This window comes from Pinus tabuliformis, chromosome 1_2 (genome assembly GCF_031772625.1).
Source record: "Pinus tabuliformis cultivar Carrire ecotype Pingquan chromosome 1_2, CPIR1, whole genome shotgun sequence".
NCBI classification, from domain to species: Eukaryota; Viridiplantae; Streptophyta; class Pinopsida; order Pinales; family Pinaceae; genus Pinus; species Pinus tabuliformis.
In genome coordinates, this window is record NC_142298.1 from 904,418,331 (window position 1) to 904,442,184 (window position 23,854).

The window sequence follows — 23,854 nt, forward strand, 5'->3', positions numbered from 1 at the left end:
GGATAAGTTCCTCTTACATAGGGATGCATGAACCATCTGGAGGCGCTCAATACACGTCAAACCATCTTCTAGAATGCTCTAGATTCGACCACAAGTAACTTTTTTGGAGTAAAACTTGCGCCTTTTGACCTTTACAGGAGTACGCACCCACCCCTTTACAGACAGAGCGTACAAGTACGCAGGTATTGTGAACTTGGGGTGCGTACACGCAGGTGAGGCCAAGAGAAACTGCGTAACCAGAGTTAATTGACTTTTTAAGGACTTTCTCTCTTTCTTGGAGTTTGACATGAGGAGCAGAGGTATGAGACTTGCCAAGGAGGATAGTATGACAGTTGATGGAGCCATACTAACTGAAAATAGTCATGGTGACAAATTTTAGTGTAATAGATTGCCCCTTAAAGTGCGAAGCCTGTAGTAGATTAGGGTTTCATATCATCTACGAAGGGTGAAGTACTTTATCATTTCAAGGATTATCTTGTGGAGAGCCTGGTTGGGACCTGCAAGTATTCAACACAAAATACATGTATGAGATCATATCATCGCTGAGGTAGGCATTCCCATACTCAGATCAAAAACTTTAACTAACAAACTAACTACTGCTCTGATACAGGAATGATTTCGCAGTACATCATAATCATAGACTCATGTAGACACAGTATGGATGCAGCCATCTATTTATAGTTAGTCTACTATACAATGAATACAAAACTCCTCGCAGCCTGGATGGTGGAAACTAGATCCAGGGTCTTCATTTCTACTTCCCGAAATAGTATGATTCTATCCATGCGAATAAATGGGTTGATGTCAAGCATGGTAGAAACCACTTGATTACCAGTCAATGATGTAAACTGTTAACAAGTGTAAGAGAGACCACCAGTGATGTCAATGGTTCTCAAAGTACCCAGTACAATCCATGAGATGTGAATGAATGCGCTGATGTCGAACATGTCACGGAATCCTTCGATCGAAAGTCAATGATGTAAACTGTCGTCGAAGGCGAGAAATCTGCCATTGATGCATGCAGATTTCAAGGTACTGACGATTTCTAGATCATCTTTCTAGATAATGTGTTGATGTCGATAGAAAGCGACCCGTTGCAGGCAAGCCCGCAACACGAAATCATAGATCAAGTTGAAGCAATGTAGATGTAAGGACTGACTCAGGGATGGTCGAGATGGATGACGGGTATTTTGCAGATGAATGGTTTATTTGCAGTGACCTCTTGAACACATAACGACACGACAGATGGCTTGGTGACGATTGACCCAAAGTTAATACCCGGAACCAGTTGAAGATTTTCAATGTGGTTTGAACAACTGTTAGGCAAAGGATTTCCCAACCCAGGTGAATGAAAAGTGTCGTGTTCAAGAGTGGTGATAAGGTTTCTTCTGAGACAAAGGATAACAAATAGGCTCATTTTTCTCTCTTTTCCCCCACCATTTCTGGCAAGTACCTCTTTATTTTTTACAAGCTTGAGGAGGATAACATATGCTTGATTATAAGCTCATCCTTCGGATGAGTCCAACTTAGTTTAGATTTGAACCCTAAGAAGGAGTGGTTCGTTCCTGTTTGTAATCGAACAGGTCCTTTACTGTGAAATTTTAACGAGTCCAGTATAGGAGAAACTCGATGTTTTTCAATTTTAGAGAGTCTGAAAAACTTAAGAAGACTCCAGGGTTGAACTTTTTCGTAAATTTTTGTTTCCCAAGCCCGAAAAAGTATAAAATAATACTTGAGAGAACCGCTTGATCTTTACGACCAAGGATTATTTTCATGATTAGTGTCTCTGATCTGAAAAGTAGAAAGCGATCAAGGACACGTTGTTTTATTTCCAATATCGAATTTGAAACGAAAAAAATCCGGCAATCTTTTCATGTTTTTACGGTCAGAAAAGGGTTGTAAGAGGACCGTCTTTTAATTCCGTTTTAACGAGTTTAAAAGGAAAACTCGGCAATCTTTTCATATTTTGAGAGTCTGAAAAGGGCTTAAAAGAGAACTCCAAGGTTTCACTTTTTCATAAGTTTTAACGAGTTCGAAAAAATGATAAAAATGTACTCATATGGCCGACTTTCAATTGAATTTACGAGCAGGAAAAGACGGAAAGAACTCGGCATTTTCATTTGTTTTACGAGAATGAAAGATAGTAAAATAATCTCGAGATTTTCATGAGTTACGAGATCATTTGAAAGACTCGACCTAAAACTGTAAGAAAATTATGCAAAAAACTGAAATAACTAACCTAAATACTTAACATTTATGAGATCTAGTCAATCTCTCGACTCAAGTAGAGGAGGATTTGTTTCATTTTTTAGTGAGGTTGACACAGGAAAAGAACTATCCTCAAAACCCTTGTTTCATTTTTTAAACGAGCTTGACACAAGATAAGGAACTATGCTCGTAACTACTCTCTACAATCTACCTAACAAAAAAAATCTACTCTAAAAACCTTGATTCATTTTTTAACGAGCTTGACACAAGACAAGGAACTATGCTCTAAAATCCTTGATTCATTTTTAATGAGCTTGACACAAGACAAGGAACTATGCTCATAACTACTCTCTACAATCTACCTACTTAACCTACCCTTGGTTCATTTTTTAACGAGCTTGACACAAGACAAGGAACTATGCTAAAAAATCCTTGTTTCATTTTTTAATGAGCTTGACACAAGACAAGGAACTATGCTCATGACTACTCTCTACAATCTACCTACTTAACCTACCCTTGTTTCATTTTTTAAAGAGCTTGACACAAGACAAGGAACTATGCTCAAGACTCCTTGTTTCATTTTTTAACGAGCTTGACACAAGACAAGGAACTATGCTCCAGAAGTTCGCATGCCCCCAGCATAACGATGCAAAGCGAGGTACATGCCCCCCAGGCTTCATTGCATTCAACCAGATGGATGGAATGAAGGTTAACTTTCAATATTTAACTTGAAAAGGGAGTTGTTTCATTTTTAAGGAGGTTGACACAAGAAAAGAACTATCCTCATACCTGATTCATTTTTTAATGAGGTTGACTCAGTAACAAGAACTATCCTCATACCTGATTCATTTTTTAACGAGGTTGACACAGTAACAGGAACTATCCTCAAAATCCTACTTTCTACAATCTACCTACATATCCTAAAATCTACCTGATTCATTTTTTAATGAGGTTGACTCAGTAAAAGAACTATCCTCATGCTAGCCTGTTTCATTTTTTAACGAGGTTGATACAGCAAAAAACTATCCTCGTACCTGATTCATTTTTTTAACGAGGTTGACACTGGAAAAGAACTGTCCTCATGGCAGCCTGTTTCATTTTTTAATGAGGTTGATAGAGGAAAAAACTATCCTCGCAGCATCCAGTTTCATTTTTTAACGAGGTTGAGACGGGAACAAACTATCCTCACCGCATCCAGTTTCATTTTTTAACGAGGTTGAGACAGGAACAAACTATCCTCACCCCTGATTCATTTTTTAACGAGGTTGACTCAGTAAAAAGAACTATCCTCTGACCAACTGATTCATTTTTTAACGAGGTTGACACAGTAAAAGGAACTTTCCTTGAAAAACTGATTCATTTTTTAACGAGGTTGACACAGGAAAAGAATTGTCCTCATACTAGCCTATTTCATTTTTTAACGAGGTTGACACAGGAAAAGAATTGTCCTCATACTAGCCTGTTTCATTTTTTAACGAGGTTGATACAGGAAAAAACTATCCTCACGCTCATTGATCATGGCTTCCAACTGGAAGAAAGACATGTCAATGGACACACCTTGATCATGGCTTCCAAGAGGTCTTCATCAGAAGGAAGAATAGTTCTTTGGAAGGAACACATTTCAAGGGCCTCAAAAGGGATAAGAACATTGTGCTCAAGTAATCCCATAGAGTTTTCCATGCCAATTACCAGATCTAAATCAAAGGAAGATGAGCAAACGGTGATAGGCTCACTTACATCGGTAACTGAAAACATGGGACCAGTTGCCACATAATTAACCCGTGGCAGGGTAGATACCACTTTAGAATTAGGAACATTTAGGGGTGTCATATTATTAGTAGTTGAAACAAGACTAAGGAACGAAAGCTGGTCTACAGTCATAATATTTCCATTGTGAGGGAAAGACATCACGCGAAAGAGTGTCGATACGACAGCTTTCATTGCATAAACATAGTCTCGCCCAAGGAGTAAATTGAAATCCAAGGGACCTTGAACTACCATAAGATCAATACATATAGTTTTACCTTCCAAGGTAATAGAAAACTTAGGAAGGATCCCTAAAGGTTCACTAATGGTTCTGTTAAAAGCTTTCAGATTCTGCGTAATAGGCGCAAGCTGAGGGGAACCCAAAGCTTTCCAAACAGTTGAGGATAAAATACTAACAGAAGCACCTTCATCTACCTGAGTACGATGTATGTCCCTACCACCAGCCTTGACAATGATTTGTAAAGGGATGGAGGAAGGAAGACAAGGTTCTGTCAGTCTATTCCAGTCAAAGGAAAAGACCTCAGTACTTGGAGGGGGTTCTGTAGAAACAGGTGAAATGCCCCCCGGCATAGAAGAATCTTATGTAACAAGAAGAACCTGAGCGGTATGAAGTTCACTCTCTAAAGGGAAAGTGGGATCGACTGAATGTGAAATTGAATCGACCACTTGATCAACTAATGGTTCATCAACCTGAGTGACATGAGTTTCACTCTCCAATGGAAGAGTGTGATCGACTGTACTTGAAATTATATCAATCACTCCGTCAGTTGACGGTAGGTTGGGAGAAAGTTTACGGTAACCAGTTGGAAATTCTTGCTATGGAACAGTAAGGTTTTCCAACAATTTTGAGGCTTCATCCATGTGAGGGCAAATGTGAGTTTGATGACTCCCTTTTGCATAACTTACAAGGAAACCTAACTTTACCCTTTTTCCCAGGAACCTGACTATCACTGGTTGATGGATCAATGGAAAGTTGATGAGATTTTTCTGACCATACTTCCAAGACCTTTGGAATACCAAGACAATTGATAAGGAAGTGGTCACCCTTACAAAGTCTGCAAGGGTATTTTGGTTTACGATGCATGTCGGAATTTTCCTCAACACAACTAACACTTACAACCATGGTTGGTTGGTTGACTTCTCTCTTATCTTTCTTCTTCTTCTTCTTCTTCTTCTTCTTCCCTTTCTTCTTCTTCTTAGACACATGGTTACTAGTATGAAGACTTTTACCAAGGGAAGAGGAAGAAATGGAGGAAGAAAAATTAGGCGAAGAAGGTAAAGGGTCAACAGAAGGTTGGTGATGTTGAGATGGTGAACTCTGTTGAGGTGAAGCATTCGGTTGAGGTGGAACAATTGGAGTACTTTGGGCCAACGAAGTTGAAAATAACCATATCGGTAAACCTATTGTAAATCCAGGCAATGACAAAGTAGCCATATAAGGAGGCCCAACATTTCCAAAGTAAGGAAAAGTACTAGGATTCTCGTTAGGAGGGGTTCCTAGGTTGGTAAATTCCGGAACACTTGCCATCATATTCAACTTCTGTGAATTTGATTAACAATTTAAAACTAAAATTAACAATTCACAATTCACACTTAACAATTAAAATTCACAATCCACACCTATGGTCTCTAAAAGTAAAAAAAAACAAATGAACATGCGCTATCAAATCTAGGAGTCAAACCACACACAAACAGTAGCCTTCCGGACCGAAAACACTAGTTGGTGATGAAATCCAACATCGCAAAATTCAGTACAGAAGTGGCGGGTGGAACAGTTACCCCGGAAACTTGCTTAATGAATAGACTAGACCAAGTTCCTCCACTTTAACCGTCTCGAGTGAAGTGAACCCCCCAGAAAATCCAAGTGAGTCTAGCCGACGTCTGCTCCAGGTACAGTGGGATCTTCCCTCCACTGTCACCTTGAGTAGAACCCTAAAGATAATGGTCACTAAGGTTACCAACAGCAACAAATATAATTGGGGGAACAGTCTACGATCCGATAGCATGCAAGGGCAGAGTAACAAGCTCAATCCCCTTGTCGGCTCCTTGACAATAATCCAAGGTTTACCGACAAGTGACCCCAGGCTCCTCGATAATGGTTAATCCGATGTTTACTGTTTGTAGTACGTGCGTATCTGGCGTCGTTCCCAATGAAGGAGGATTGATCCCCTCACTGGTTCGAACGCGATCTCGTGCTTCTCCTTTAAGAGGAGCTTTCCCAGAACATAAATGTAACTATTGGATTTATCCTACCACAAGATGAGCTACTTGTTTGGTTTTGCTGTCTTGGAGAGTTAATTACTCTCCTACTCCAAGACACTAGCCTGATCTATATTGTTGTATCAAAGCCCTAGAAATGTAAAAATTACGAGATGAATTTTAATTAAGTGTTGTGTTATTAAGGCTGTTATTACTCAAAGAGGTAAATGGATACGAAACCAATGGTGTTATGACCCGACCCAAAACTGAATGTAATCGAATATGATAATGTAATCTTTTCAATTCGATGAATCCTAACTAAAGTAAGGAGAGAGTTTCCATTTACTTCCAACAATGCAAAAAATTGATCACTAAGAGAAAATATAACAAATTCTCTAATGCACTAATTTAATCAAGAAAAACTAATGCAAATCAATTCCAAAATAGTTTTTTTTTTTTTTTTTTTTTTTTTTTTTTTTTTTTTGTGTAAATTCAAATCAAAGAAAACTGATCTAAATCTACGATTGATTTTTCAGAATGTAAACTATGCAATTGTAATCTATGCACAATTCACTTGAAAAGTATGCAAATGTAATCTATGCACATTTTTCATTCATATTCTGAAAATGAGAATTCTAATTATGCAAATGTGATCTATGCAAGAGAATTCTCAAACACAAGATGATTCTAATGTAATCTAAGAACCAATCAAGTGAAAGTCGAGAGAATTGGGTGAGAGTTCCAAAGATCAAAAAATAAAAACACTCAAAGGCGATTAACACTCATACACAATTTAGCCCCCCCGGCGAATGAGGGGGAATTTTTTTTTGCAAAAACAAGAGCAAAAAGATGAAAAATTGTGAAAGGACTGAGAGAAACCTCCAAGTAATGACCAAAGGAAAACAAATCAAGAATTTCTCAAAAAGAGACTCAAAACAGGAATGCCAATGAAATTAGCCAAGATGAAAGCTTCTGACAGGTGAATAGTGGATCTGGGCAGCAAAAACAGGTTATAAACAAAATCTAATAGGAGAAAAGGGAAAAAATGGAAATTTTCTAAGCTTTTGATAGGGGTACGTAGGTAGCCTGTTTGCACAGGTGCGGCCACGCTCTGTGTACACAGCAAAAGTGCGTACAGGTACGCACTATGCTCAACGCAAAAGGGTGCGTACTGCTAGCAAAACCAAGAAAAAATAAAATCTAACTTAACCCTAAGCTATTCCACCCAAATGCACAGTCAATCAGCCAAAAACCAGAAAGAAATCGACTCTTCTCAAATCAAAGTTTCATACAAAGGAGAAATCATTCACATCAATGGAGTTCCCCAGCGGAGTCGCCATTTTCTCATGCGGAAAGAGTCAATTTTGCGGACAAAATCGACCTCCCTAGAAGCTAAGGCTTTCTAGTGACAAATAAGACAATTAAACACTATCTTTCCCTAAATATGCATTTGGAATACAAGTAATCAAGTGTTTATAACATACCTTTAGTCCAACGCTTTGTAGTAGTCCAGTCTCTCCGATCCGGATGAGCTCCTCCTTCTCTTCGAAACCTGCATTCACTAACAAGCAAACGATTACATAGCACCTGAATAACTCATAAAATAAAACATATTCATCATAAAGACCAAGGAGTATATGAAACAAATCATGTATAACAACTTGTTGAGAAAAATGAGCTTAATTGTATTAAGTGGAAACAAAAGAAACCATTACAACCTGTGCCTTGGTGTTGTGCAGGTCCCTCCCAGGGTCCAGCAAGAGTTCTCCTTTACTTTGATCAGCTCACCCACTTCCAAATGAAGCTAAGAAAGGATGGGAATCTCTCCTCTCAAGCTCTATAAGGGAGTCCTAATTTCAGCAGCATCTACCCTTAGGAATGTTCAGCTTTCAACCTCCCCTCCCTCTGGCCCAATGCCTGTATTTATAATGCTTTGGAGGAAGTTAATCAGGTCCACCATCAATGGGATAAGCCCCTCTTTCAATGGGATAGCTCCCCTCTTGATGGGATAAGTTCCTCTTACATAGGGATGCATGAACCATCTGGAGGCACTCAATACACGTCAAACCATCTTCTAGAATGCTCTAGATTCGACCACAAGTAACTTTTTTGGAGTAAAACTTGTGCCTTTTGACCTTTACAGGAGTACGTACCCACCCCTTTACAGACAGAGCATACAAGTACGCAGGTATTGTGAACTTGGGGTGCGTACACGCAGGTGAGACCAAGAGAAACTGCATAACCAGAGTTAATTGACTTTTTAAGGACTTTCTCTCTTTCTTGGAGTTTGACATGAGGAGCAGAGGTATGAGACTTGCCAAGGAGGATAGTATGATAGTTGATGGAGCCATACTAACTGCAAATAGTCATGGTGACAAATTTTAGTGTAACAGTCCTGTTTTGACTAGTTTTACTTTTTGATGTTACTCTTGATCTAACTTGATGTAATTTCATGACCATGATGTAGTTTTGGCACATTTTTACTTGTCTTAGTAGATTCATTCACCAAAAGGTGAAATGTGAGTGAATGAATCAGTATCCTAACATATAGAGGCAAGTTGTTTCATTACCTATCTTTCAGTTCCTTATTTAGATATGGTTGAAATAGCTCCTAGAATGATGAGATCAACCCCTAGAGGCATGGGAAGGAGTTAATCTTGTCTATATCATGTAATTTCTCAGTCATTTTCAGGATTGGACACTTGGGATTGCTTGGCACTCCATTGTACATCTGATTTCTGCATTTTTGGCAAAGGAAAGACCAGGGTTTTGCAACAGTTTTTGGGATTCATGTGGCTCTGTGTTTTGACAGAGTTCCTCTCTATGTAATTTGTGAGTTCACTAAAATTTATGTGCATCATTTTCTTTTCTCTTTACTTCTAAAATTAAACAAATGAGTGATAAAGGTAGAATTCATTAGCTTGTTGTGCTCTGCCTGTTAGTTTTGTTTAATTTTCAATGTTTTCGTCAGTTTGAAGACGATTCTTGGTATCCTCTTGCCCTCTTCAGATTCTCACCGGCCTGAAACCTCCACCTTTACAAATTAAAGCATAAAAATGATTGCCTTTCTTGCCCCAATCAGAACTCTGCAAAACTGGCCTTCATCCCCGGACCCAAAATTTCCTTTCGCTTGATTCCAACAAAACCCTCAAAAAATCAAATCAAATCCGTGCACTTCATACCTAGCCTAACATCAGAAGATATTTCAGTCATCTCAAGCCCAAATCGATCATCATTTGCTGAGATTGACCTGGAGAGAGCCCTCTCCTGTCCTCGTAGGGCTAGCTACGAGGCTGAGCGTGGCTTGATGTTGGTCCTGGATCCTGCCTTTTCAGCCAGAGGTAAATCTACGCACTAACATAGTGGCAACCATACTGGGGAACTAAATTATTTGTTTTTTGGTATTCTTTGTTTTATAAACTATAGACAGAGCCTGAAGATTAGCCAGGTAGCCTTCAAAACACTTTTTCTTCGCATTAACACAAGTAGATAAATGCTACTTCAGTCAATCTATGGTCTAGTCTTATAAACGAAGTATCTAACTTGCAGATCACCCAGATTCACTTGGAGCATCCCTTCCCCCGCAGCCTACTATCTCTAATTCAAAATCTGCAGTCCTATCACCTCCATCTACTCCTTCTATGCGTAAAATAGCCAAGATTGCTTCACCCCCGCATACACCTCCTCATACTCCCCATACATCAGCTCCACCTACTCCCCCAACATCACCAAGACCGATTGCAAATCCACCAAGAGCAATGGCTACTCATTTTGCACCTCTTGTACTACCTCAAAATTTGGATGATATGCCCGCTGACTACCAAAGAAAAATTCCTTTGTTTGATGGCACTCCTCATGGTATCACAGCTCAGCAACATGTGGACAGAATGACGGATTTCTTCAATCTTCATGAGATTGATGCAGAAAATGTAACCATGAGACTGTTTGTACAAACATTTGGAGGTGAAGTAAGGAAATGGTTCAGGGCCTTGCCAGCTGCAAGCGTCACTACATTGGCTGATCTATAGAGACAATTCTTAAACCACTGGGGAGTGAAGAAAAATACCGTTCAGATTCTTTCTGAGTACGAGCACATCAAACGAAATGTAGGTCAGTCTGTTCAAGATTACTACATAAGATTCAATCCAGTTTATAATGCAATCCCTGACCACCTAAAGCCACCCATGGGGCTAGCCTTGATCAAGTTTTTGGATGGTTTTGACACTGATATGGCTTACCAATTAAGAGAAAGAGATCCAGCTACTTTAGAAGACATGCAAAAGATTGCGGTCAGCGTTGAAGCAAATCTGCTGACCAAAAGAGCTAGAGAAAGAGTTGAAAAGAAACTCACAATAAGGGAAGAATCTTCCTCATTAGATCAAGTGCTTCGAAAGGTGGAACAGATGTTGGATAGACTGAAACTTGACAAGCCTGAACCACAAATAAAAAATCCTAACTTTCGTCGCCAGCAGCAGCCCCAATATAGGATCAAACAAAGAGAGCAGTGAGCCCAAGATCAAACAGCACAGCAGCAAGTGCAGACACCTCTCCAACAGAATGTTGTACTTGGTCTGAAATTAGAAGAAGAGGAGAATGTGATTGGAGAAGAAATTCATTTCTTTACGCCCGATGACATGCCAATTTACATCACTGAAGATGAGGAGTATTCTGATAATCCAGTTGATCGAGGGGATGAAAATTTTATTTTGGCAAATGAGATAGTGCTTGACGAAGAGTCTGATGATTACCAAATATGATACATGAATGCTTTGTCAGCTCAGCAGTGGCAATATTCACTTCGAAACAGAGATGTGCCTGTAAATCCAATTCAGGAAAGGAAGCAGGCAACAGCCTCAAAGAATGATCCTCCTAATGTGCAGAAAAATGGAAAAGAGACAGCTGATCCTAGCAGCAGCAAATTGACATCAGTAAGTGAAAGACCAAATCATCCCAGTGTGTCAAAGGAGAAAGCGGAAAAGAAAGATGTTCCAGCAAAAGAGGTAGATAAAGTTTCAGTGTTTAACTTAGAAAATGAAATTGCTAAGTTGAAAATATCCATTCATTTGACCAAGCTGATGAAGAACAACAATTAAAAAGTTAGGTGTCTAAAATTTTTAGCTTAGATCCATCATCAAACATGGTAAATGTGGAGGATGACAATCCCGAGTTGATCTTTGGGCCAGCGTTAGAAGGTCAGTCCCAAGATAGTGATGTTGCTCCTTTCTATATCAGTCTCAGGGTGCATGACTTTGTTTTACATAATACTATGTTTGATTCTGGAGATTCTCATAATCTTATGCCAAAAGCCATCATGGAGAAATTGGGATTGGACATCACCAGAAAATACCATGACCTTTACTGTTTTGATTCCGGTAGAGTAATGTGCATCGAGCTTATCAAAGATTTGGTGGTTAGTTTGGATCAGATTCCAGCTAAAAATGTTTTGATGGACGTGGTGGTGGCGGATATACCTCCTAGATTTGGCATGCTTCTTTCCAGATCTTGGGGAGCAAAGATTAAAGGGACAATGCAACTTGACTTCTCCTATGCTACGATTCTCGTGTTTAGTCAAATGAGGAAATTATACCGGGAGCAGAAAATGAAGTACATGATCACTAGCAAGGAGAAACTGGTAAATCATATGATCAACTATGTACATACTGATCTAGAGTCATTTGTTTTGTATTCAGATAGTTTTAATGATATAAATAGCCAATTAGTGGAAGTAGAAGACATTCTTGAGATTGATCAAAATTTTAGAGAAGTCTTGAGACAAGAGCGGCAAAGACTTGATGGTACCACTGAAAAATCAGCAGTCCACCACCAACAACATAATGATGGACAACAAGGTAGAGAAAAAGAGTTTCAGCATTTGGAAGAGGATGAAACAGGCCTATGGAGTATGGAATTTGATGGTGCTGTAGGAAGAGAAGGTGTTGGCATTGGTATATGGATACACAGTCCAGTTTTCGCCCCAAACAAAGTGCCAAGCAATGTAAGGGTCTGCTCTTATAAATTAGCTTTTGACTGTTCAAATAATGAGGCTGAATATGAAGCTTTGATTGCTGGTTTGAAAGTGCTTAGAAAATTAAATGCTAAGAGGATTTCAATGTATGGTGACTCTGAGTTAGTCATCAAGCAGGTGAAAGGCGAGTATCAAGCAAAGCATCCTCGAATGCGGGCCTACCAAAATGCGGTGTTGGATATCTTGAAGGTATTTTCTGATTACACTATAACTTGTGTGCCCCATGCTCAGAATGTCATTGCAGATTCACTTGCAATAGTAGCAAGCAATTTGAAAATTCCTATGAACTCAAACAATAAGTTTGAGATTCATGTGAAGCATCTCCTGGCTATGCCCGACAATCAAAGGTATTGGCAAGTGTTCCAAGACGATGATGACATCGATGAATTTCTGCAAAATAAAGGTAAATTCAAGGACATCTCTATTGATATGGACAAGGATGATGGTGATGAGAATATGGAAGTCAATCAGATGGAAGTGTTGCAGCTCAAAGTTAACATCATTCCAAAATGTTTAATACCTTTAGAGGAGCTCTTTGATCAGGATGATGTGGCTAAAAAACTGACCTTGTTTCCAACTGAAAAGGGAGTCGAAGATGTTTACATTGGATCAACTGAACATCCCAAGATGGTAAAATTATCAAAGGCGCTTCCCCCAAAGGTAAAGGAAAAATATATCAGTCAGTTATCCTCTTTTACTGATGTATTCGCTTGGGATTATTCAGATTTGAAAGCATATGACACAAGCATAATTCAACATGTGATCCCGATCAAGCCAAATCAAAAGCCTTTTCACCAAAAGCTAAGAAGAATCAATCCAAAGCTGCTGCCCTCAATCGAAAAGGAGGTGAATAGGTTGTATAAAGCTGGTATCATAGTCCCTATCTGATTTTCAGATTGGATATCAAACTTGGTTCTCGTCCGCAGGAACACAGGTGAGATTTGGTTATGCATTGATTTTAGAAATCTAAACAAAATCTCCTTGAAAGACAATTATCCATTGCCCAAGATGGATCACATACTTCAGCGAGTAGTTGGAGCATCACGGATGTCACTACTTGATGGTTATTCGGGTTATAACCAAATTTTGGTCCATGAGGATGATCGTGACAAGATAGCATTCACCACTCCGTGGGGCACTTTTCATTATGCAAAGATGCCGTTTCGATTGAAAAATGTTGGTGCAACCTTTCAGCAGGCGATGGATATAACATTTGCCAATGAAAAAGATGTTTTTCTTGTTCTTTATCTTGATGACTTAACAGTTTTCTCCAATATAGATTAAGAGCACCTCTATCATTTGGAGATTGTCTTTCAGCGGTGTAGGAAGTATGGCATCTCGCTCAATCCAAAGAAAATCTCGTTTCCCATGGATGAAGGCAAGCTTCTCATGCATATAATCTCAAAGGAGGGCATCCGAATCGATCCAGCTCGGGTGGAGGCCATTCAAAAGATTGATCTCCCACAAAGTAAGAAAGAAATCCAATCCTTCAATGGTAAGATAAATTTCATACGCCGCTGTGTTCCCAATCTTGCAGAACACTTAAGAGAGATCACAAATATGCTAAAAAAGGATAGTGCAGTAAGGTGGACAGAGGAAGCAGTTAAGTCTTTTAATTTGGTGAAATTATCTCTTTCTTCAGCTCTAGTTTTGATCAGCCCGGACTACACTCAGGATTTTATTTTGTTTTCCTTTGCCTCGGATCATACTATGGTAGCGGTCTTGATGCAGAAAAGAGACCAGCTCGAAAAACCGATTGCATTCTTCAGCAGAACCATAAGCGATCCAGCATTAAAGTATAATATTATTGAAAAATAGGCCCTTGCATTGGTAAAAGCATTGAAATATTTTCGGGTTTATATTTTTCATTCTCACATCCTTGCCTATGTTCCTAATGCTGTTGTCAAAGATGTTCTAGTGAAAACAGATCCAGAGGGAAGGAGAGGGAAATGGATTACTGCCTTGCTAGAATATGATGTATAAATCAAACCGACAAAGCTCATTAAAGGACAGGGGCTGGAAAAACTTATGGTTGAGTCAAATATGCATTCCTTGGACATTAATTTAATTGTTGCTATGTCCAAGGAAGATGAAGAAAATCTGCCCACTCAGGTATTAGAAATTTTCCTCCTTTCTCCTTGGTATTCAGACATTGTTTTTGTGCTTCAAAATTTGTCATCACCTCTCGGATTGACCAAGAACAAAAGTAGAACATTGAAGTTGAAGGCTACTAAGTTTTGTATTTTGAATTCTACACTTTATTGGAAAGATCCAGTGGTGTTTTGTTGAATTGTTTGGTGGAAGAAGAAGTGAAGCAGGTCATGGAGGATTTCCATAAAAGAGATTGTGAGGGTCACCTTTTTTGGAAAACAATGGTCAACAAGATTTTGAGAGCCGAATACTATTGGACGACACTTTTTGCTGATGTGTATAAGACTGTCAAGAGCTGTCATAAATGTTAGATTTTTGAAGGAAGACAGAAATTACAGCCTTTGCCACTTAAGCCTATTGAGGTAAGCGCCCCTTTTCAGCAGTGGGGTTTGGATTTCATTGGTGAGATCCATCCTCCTTCTTGAGCTCAACACAGGTGGATCCTCACGGCGACTGATTATTTCATGAAATGGATCAAAGCAATTCCTACTAGGCAGGCTATAGATGTGGTAATAATTTCATTCCTTGAGAATAACATTTTGTCTCGTTTTGGTTGCCCAAATAAGTTAATCATTAATAACGCGGCAGCTTTCAAATCAAAAAGGATGGTTGAGTTTTTTCATAAGTATCATATCACTTTGGGACACTCAACCGCTTATCATCCACAAGGCAATGGATTGGTAGAGTCTTCCAACAAATCTTTCGTTAACATCATTAAAAAGTTGCTGGAAATAAATAAGAAAGGTTGGCATAAGAAATTAGTTAATGCACTTTGGGCAGACTGAGTGAGTTAGAAGAAATCCGTTGGTATGTCCCCCTTTGAGTTAGTATATGGAGTTGACACAATGTTCCCTACCTCTCTCACAGCTCTAGTAGTCAAACTTCTTTAGGAAGCTGGCAGTGAAGAAGATCATATGCAGCGAAGATTAAATCAAATGATTCATTTGCAGCAAATGAGAGAAGAGGGTTTCCAAAACACATTCAAGCTATAGGAGAGAATTAAGAAAATCTATGACAGAAAAGAAAAGGCGGACAAGTTCCAATTGGAGGACGTGGTGCTGAAATGGGATGCAAGGAATGAGGAAAATGGTAAGCACGGTAAGTTCGAGAATCTCTGGAAAGGTCCCTTCAAAATTGTTGCATATCGGGGTCAGAATACTTTTCTTCTGAAGGAGATGAATGGGGAAGACTATCCAGAAGGGCCGGTCAATGGTCGGCTGTTGAAGTGGTATAATTTTTGAGATGTTTTCTACTGATTACATTGTCATTGTATATACCATTTTATTTCAGTTTCATTAAAAGAGTGTGTTGTGATCTTTTCTTCAGTTTGGGGCCCGAAGTGAAGGCTATAATTCTGAAGAATGATTTTAGCTTTGGTTTGAGTGTGTCGAGTCATGTTTTTAAGTAATTTTGGTTTCAAAAGTCAGTTTGAGTCAAATTTCAGTCAATAAGTGAGTCAAAAGTCTTATGTCAGTTTCTTAAGTTATCGGCTCCATAGCCCAATGGACGAAGGCACAGTCTATCTCTCCCAGAGATCTGTAGTTCTTGGCACCTCCAAGGAGCTATCATCCCCATTGGAGCCACTATTAGAGTCGTTTTGTTCAACCCTCCGTCAGAGATCAAAACCTCTTTTGTTGCATTTCATTTTAGGTGTCTCATTTAGCTTGATCATTTGCATTCCATTAGGAGCATCGATCTTCTGACGGAAGGGTCTTGTCTCCATACTTCCCTCATGTCATGTACCTGCTAGTTCATGTTTGATCATCAATGTTCATCAAATCAATTTTACAGTCATTATGCATGGTCTTTTGGTTAGCCAAGAGTCATTTCAGTCATTAGGTTTGGGGTTTCACAAATTTTGTCTTCAAAGTGTCTAATAATGCCAGTAGGCACATGAGGATGTCCCTAATAAGTTTTCATTCCAAAATTTTCATTATCAATAATGCTTGAGAATGGTTCTTCTTCAAAACTTTGTTTTGAAGAAGAAATCGTTAAATTTATTTTTTGTAATAAATATGTAATTTTTAAGGTTTTTCAAGTTCTACAGTTCTTCAGTGCAACCCTGGTCATCCTTTGCCGAAATCCAAGGACATCATCCCTGCAAAAAATTGCCAACAGTTTCATCATTTCAGTCAAAGGTCAAAGGAAACAACAAAAAAACAGAGTTTGTATTAGAAAGTGAAAAGTGCCAAAGTGGAAACATTAGAAAGTGGGTTATTTATTGAGATCAAAAATTTAAGTCCAATGGTTATACAAGATATTTTGGTGTCCAAACAATTCATTTGCACACAAGGAGATAGCAAGAAGTCAAGTTAGATTGTGGAAGGGTGGAATTATCATTTTGAAGGCCAACTGTGCGTTGAATTGCTTGCGCGATGCATTGGGAGGTGGTCGCGGCACACTGGGAGGTCACAGCGCATAGAGCCGCCGTTCACAGTGTTAAATTGAACGTGCACAGTGCATATAGCCTACGTGGAGCACTGGGTTGTGCGCGCGGCGCACAGGGCCGACAAGCAAAAATTTCATCACTACATCCGAAAATTTCAAACCAAATTAGTTTTCCTCACACCAAGTAAGTTTGTAAGGCTGCGAATTTCTATTATCTTGTGTTTTTCATTTTTTGGAGGGAAGAATATTAAAATTTAAAATTTGAAAACATAAACCCTATCCTTTTGTTGAAGCTGCTCCTTAGGGTTTCAAATGGTGTTTTTAAAAGTCATTTTCGTGCTAAATACTCACTATCATATTATCATTTCCTACCTGTAATTCCTTTCCACTCACTGTCACATCATTATACAGTCCCTCTCTTTCTCCCCTATATTCTAAAATCATTAATATCATTTGTCCCCATTTTGTTTTTTTTTCCTATCCCTAAACACTACCATTTCTTATTGTTATCCCTTTCTCCATATCATTTGCAAAATCCCTAAATCCCCAATTCCCAATAGTCAAGTGATTGTTATTGCACACCTTAATTTCACATGACAAACTCCACTTTTCCCACTGTTTGATAGTCCTCATAGTCCCTCATTTCCCTTTGGCACATTTGGCATTGGAAACAAAGGCACCAATTAGTCATTCTCTACAAAACAAACATACACCTTGCTTGAAACATTATGGAAATGGAGACTGATTCATCATATGAACAAGACAGTGATTCTACCACAGAGCTTCATGCACTGAGAAGGCCTCGTAAAGGAGGCAAACATGTTAGAGAAGAGCCCACCTCTTTGATTGAACTGCAAGCTTGCCCACTTGCCATGGCATGTTTCCAACAACAGTCATGCTTTCAACATTTCGAAATGATTGCTCAGATTCAGCATCATCAGGAGTTGGCTCGGTTATTTGTTTTGCATTTGCATGATGGACAGGTAACTCTTGCTATTGTAAATTTCACCTTGACACCAAAGACCATTTGTCAAGCAATAGGAATACTGAAGGTAGGTGAGGAGTGGAACAAAAGAATGCAGGTAGAAAAAGTACATTATGAACCATACATCAGGCCTAGCTATGTGAAACAACTTAGCAGGGTGTTCCCATTCCGGTTTTTGAAAGAATGATGTGCGCCATTGATGAGACTCATTATCAGATACTTTAGTTGTGAGGGCCGCTTCTCACGTCTCTATGCATACCATATCAGATTGTTGATGCATTTCACGATAGTGAAGATGATGAGCATTCCATATTTCATGTGCCGAAACATCGAGAGGATGACTACTCTTGTGCAAAAGAAGACTCTTGAATAGCAGTATAATAGCATTTACCATTATGCACTCATCAAGATCATTGTTGTATATCAGCTTGGCTTGTAGGGTATCACATGGGAAGACTTCATTTCCCGTGAGTTCTTCACAGCTTCAGTGGCTCATCAGGAGGTTGTCCATCATGCAGGTGAACCTTCACATTAGCATGGAGGTTGGGAGGCAAAGACTACTAGTGTGCCGACATATGCCACCTATCAGAGTGGCATGGGAGGATTGTTTGCAGCAGGCCGACGAGTACTATCTCCACCTGTGTTGGAAGGGGTCTCATTTCCGTCATCAGTAGTATTGGTACAGGATAGGGGAAAGAATCCTCTGTAGCATGAGGTCCCTTCAGGAGGCCTAGACACTGATTTCATACTCATCGATGATCATGTGAGCTCTCCCAGCTCAAAACTGAGGGAGGTCATTCAGGAGCAGAAAGCCAAGATAGATGCATTGACCAAAAAGTTGCAGAGAGCTCAATGGGTCATAAACTATTTGGAGTAGTGAAACAAACAAGTGGACGATCAGCATACAGTCATGGAGTTACAAAACATTTGGCAAAACCACCAAGCTGCCAAAAGGAGGAGGATAAATTTCACTTCATTGGAGCAGGAAATAGAGGCTGATCAAGAGACTTGGCTTGAGAGGGTCAATATTCATCTTGAGAAGCTGTTGGTGAAGGCAAAAGAAGACAAGGATGTGCTTAGGCACATGAAAAATCATTATTGGGCACGAGCTTATGTTTGCAAAGCGAGGATCAAAATCCTGAAGGCAAGACTAAGGAGACCAATAAAACAACGCAAAAGGCATGACAGGCTCTGAATCTTGGTTGAATCTTCTTTAGCTAAGCATGATACTTGATGATGGACCTTCAGTCCAAATTTCAGCAAATTTGGAGAAAATTTTGTCAATTTTGAATTTTTTGGCTTCAAAACAGATTTTCTTGCCCAACGCGTAGTGCCACTTGGCGTGCGCTTATAATTGGGAGATCCTCTGGAGGAAAACTTTGAATTTCTAGATTTTTTATAAAAATTTATGCATTCTCATGAATTACCTAAGGATTTCATCAAGTTTTGGGTTGCCTAAAGGGTCAAAAACACACAAAAAATGACCTCTCTGCCACCTTTTGCACCCACAGGAAGCAGTCTTGGGAGATTGAAGTTTTGGAGAGGAAAATGGACATCAAATCCAGAAATTCCACTTGGGTTGGAAAGTATACGGGTAAGGGTTGGAAAGCATACGGGTAAGTCTTTCCAACGAGCTATCATGAGCTCAATTTGGACTTCGGGAATGGCCTCAAAATCAGCCTCAAATTTGTGCTATGCATATAGGTTTTGGGCGCAGTGTATAGAGAATTTTGGCCTATTTTTTACTCTTCAGCTCAGAATTTCGGCTAGTTTTGACTAGTTTTACTTTTTGATGTTACTCTTGATCTAACTTGATGTAATTTCATAAACATGACGTACTTTTGGCACATTTTTACTTGTATTAGTAGATTCATTCACCAAAAGGTGAAATGTGAGTGAATGTATCTGTTTCCTAACATATAGAGGCAAGTTATTTCATTGCCTATCTTTTAGTTCCTTGTTTAGATACGGTTGAAACAACTCCTAGAATGATGAGCTCGACCTTTAGAGGCATGGGAAGGAGTTAAGCTTGTTTATATCATGTAATTTCTCATTCATTTTCATGGTTCGACACTTGGGATTGCTTGGCACTCCATTGTACATCTAATTTCTGCATTTTTGGCAAAGGAAAGACCAGGGTTTTGTAGCACTTTTTGGGATTCCTATGGCTCTGTGTTTTGATGTTGTTCCTCTCTATGTAATTTGTGAGTTCACTGAAATTTATGTGCATCATTTTCTTTTCTATTTTCTTCTGAAATTAAACAAATGAGTGATAAAGGTAGAATTCATTAGCTTGTTGTGCTTTGCCTATTAGTTTTGCTTAATTTTCAATGTTTTCTTCAGTTTGAAGAGGATTCTTGGTATCCTCTTGCCCTCTTCAGCTTCTTACTGGTTTGAAACCTCCACCTTTACAAATTAAAGCATCAAAACGATTTCCTTTCTTTCCCCAATTAGAACTCTGCAAAACTGGCCTTCATCCCCGGACCCAAAATTGCCTTTCCCTTGATTCCAACAAAACCCTCAAAAAATCAAATCAAATCCTTGCACTTCATACCTATTCTCACATCAGAAGATATTTCAGTCATCTCGAGCCCCAATCGATCATCATTTGCTGAGATTGACCCGAAGAGAGCCCTCTCCTATCCTCGTAGGGCTAGCTACGAGGTTGAGCATGGTTTGATTTTGGTCCTGGATCCTGCCTTTTCAGCCTGAGGTAAATCTAGGCACTAATAGGAACTCCTCACTATAGATAATCAATCAACAAGATAGGTACCTTGCCTCCTAGACACCCTCATTGTGGAAGAAGAATTTGCATGCCCTCCTACACTATGCAATTTGCAATTCTAGTTAGTAGTGAGGCATAATTCAGTTCTTATAGCCCTCATCTATGCAATTCACAACTTCTTTCTCTCAAAAACCTTGCATGTTGTCTCATACCAATTAGCATCTTCCGTGAGTAAGAAGAGGCAGAATAGTTGGTTTTGGACTGATGTTGGCTTTTTATGAGTGGTATCCATTTGTAGGTGTCATCATCAAAATATGACAGGGTAATTCTTAGGAAAGGCCATCAAATAGAGGCTATCAAAGGAGACACCATCAAGGAGAGGCTATAGGAGAGTACTTGTAAAGGAATGGAGGAAGAACCATCATGAAGAACAAAAAAGGAATTTTGGATCAAGAAAAATAATTTAACTTGGAAGGTTTCAACATTCACCTAGACCCTTTTGGAGGTTGGAAATGAAGAATAAATGAAGATCTATCATGAATAAGTCAATTTTGAATCAACAAGGAGAGAAGCTTGGCATTTCCACATCATCATGAAGTTCGATGTCATTATTTCTCAGTCATAGCTTGTACAAATGTCATCACTATGTCATATGTGTCAATGTAATTAGCCACATGATGAGGAATGCAACTATGTATTTTTAAGAAAATGACAAAATGAAAATATGTGGAAGTCAAAGAGTTACATGTGGACAAAAGAATCACTAGGAAAATTCCAAGAGTATTGTAGAAGTTTAAGGGTCACTCTGAAGTCCAAGAGTCATGAAGCAAGCTTAAGAGTCATGGGGATATGAAAGGTCATTCATCTTGTTGTAAGTATAGCCTCATAGCTCAAGCAAAGATATTTCAGAGGTTTGGAATTTTGAGAGCTCAAATTGGCTCCTCTACCTTTGCATAAGGGAGAAGATTTTTCTTTGAAGGAGTAAGTAGTGACTTAATGATCCACTATCATGGCTAGTCTAGAAGCATTGTAATTGTATATTTTGGCAGTTTGAATTAATATATTAAGTTCTTTGAAACAACACACTTTCATTAATATTTCATAAATGATTATGACACAATACTTTCATTGTTTACAATGTATGTTTATGTTAACACATATGAATGAAAATGACCTTTTTCATGGGCTTTGGTATATTTCTTACTGAATGTGCATTGTTACTTGATTTTATGATCGGTTTTATCTTCCCAACTACTTTGTAGGTTAACAAATGATCCTCCTATTCTCTCATGCATTTTTTTATGACAATACTATTACTTTTCTTCTAGAGGCTCACTCTCTCATTCCTAGCTATGAAATCACCTTATATACAATGAAATTGTATGCCTCACAACATTAGCTTACTTGTTTAATTCAAAGATTTTTTGTATAATCTCTTATGTTGATAATTGAAGCCAAGGAAATCATTTGACTTATGATGGTTGGGCTGATACTTTGGATGGGGCTCCTACTCCAAACAATGTGAGTTCTAGTTGGGACTTCATACCGAGGAGACCACTTTAGTTGATAGGTTTCCACCACCCCAAACTTTTGGCACTAGAAGGGGGGATGGGTGACAAGATGATCCCATTGAGTCTGTTCTAAATCTCTAATCTTGAATGGATCATCCGTAAGTCATAATCCCACAAGTTTTTTTCTAAAATATCAGATCTTAGAAATCCCATGAGAATAATCAATAACTTGTCCCAATTTAAGTTTGATGGCAATGGTGAACTAACTGTCCTTGTACACTTCTTAAAGTTCATTCATTTTTGTCTCTCTAATGGAATTCATTGTAAATATTTTCAAATTTTGTTTTTCAGCATCAGCCTTGAAGCTCACATCAAATAGTGGTGTCATACATTAGCAGTCACTTCCGTCCATTCATTCAAACAACTTGTTAAGGAGCTTCATAAAGCCTTTAACAAGTATGATTATCAAGATGTATATAAAAGGATCAATCAACTTATAATAAAATATGATGAAAAATTAGAGGATTTTCTTGATCATTTTCTTCATATTTGTTATGATTTTTCAGAAGTAGATGTGGATTAGGATTTCATGGCTAAAACATTTCAATATTTGGTACAAATCTCTTTGAAACAATTCAAATCAGAAACCCTGGATGATTTTTCTCTTCTAATTTATATTAATTATGATACATCTCTAATATTAGAAGAGCAACTTACTACTCCTTGTATTCCCTCTCCTCCTCTTTTCGATGTTGGGAATGGGAAATATAAAAATCAAATTGTTGATCCATTTATCCTACCTATATTCCCTTACTATGATCAAGGTTTCATCTAGGAAAACTTTGGTTGTTAAGTTAATGCCATGAAACCTAGTCTAAAGGATGATCCCTTGATTCCCCTAGACCATATTAATGTACATAACCAAAATCTGGGATCTAACATCAATAATTGTTGTTTCTTCAAGGTACACCTTTCATCGACTATCATCTACATCTCATGACCCTTTGTACAATATGCTTGATCAATCTACTCAATTAGCTAGTCAATGAGATGCTTTTAATATTTAATTTGTTGGTTCAAATTTTAATTAGGAAGAAAGTGAACATATTTCACTGGTAGAGGAGAAGAAACGTGAAGATACTTTTGATCTCTCTTCCGACAATGTAATCTATCAAACGAGAATTGTACCAGGTTCCCAATTTTTTGAGGTAACAAAAATCATCTGATTTTGAAAAGTGTTGATTCAAAATACACATTTTTTTTGTATTGGATGATATGTTTCACACTTTGAATTTTATTATGTATCAAGTATGAACATTTATTATTGAATGTTAGTGATTTTCATGTTGATTTTGAAAAGTGTTGATGCAACTTCAACCCATTTTTTGAAAGGGCTTATTTTTGACACTTTAAATTTTCTAATGTATTAAGTCTAGATATATTTTTTTAATGTTGGTGTTTTTCATGTGGATTTTGAAAAGCATCAACATTTTTTTAAGGCATATTTTTGACACTTGAAATTTTATTATATCTTAATTATGCACATTTATTCTTTTTAAATGTTGATTATTTAACCATTTTTCAAGTTGACTTATTCATTTTCTTGTTTTTCGTCCTAAGATGTTTGTTTTGTAAGTGTTTTCCAAACACGTGTTTTTTTGTTTTTGTTTGCAATGTTTTTTTGTAATGAAATTTTTAATTCTTTTTGCAAAATAAAAAAATAATAATAACATTAATATTTTGAGGTTAGGATTTTTTTATATAATTATATATCATTAATACATTAATACACATAAAATAATGGTGAGCAAACAATAATAATTACAAATACTACACAAAAAATATACATTTTGCATATAGATATAATTAAAAGAATGTGTGTTTCAAGACATTTT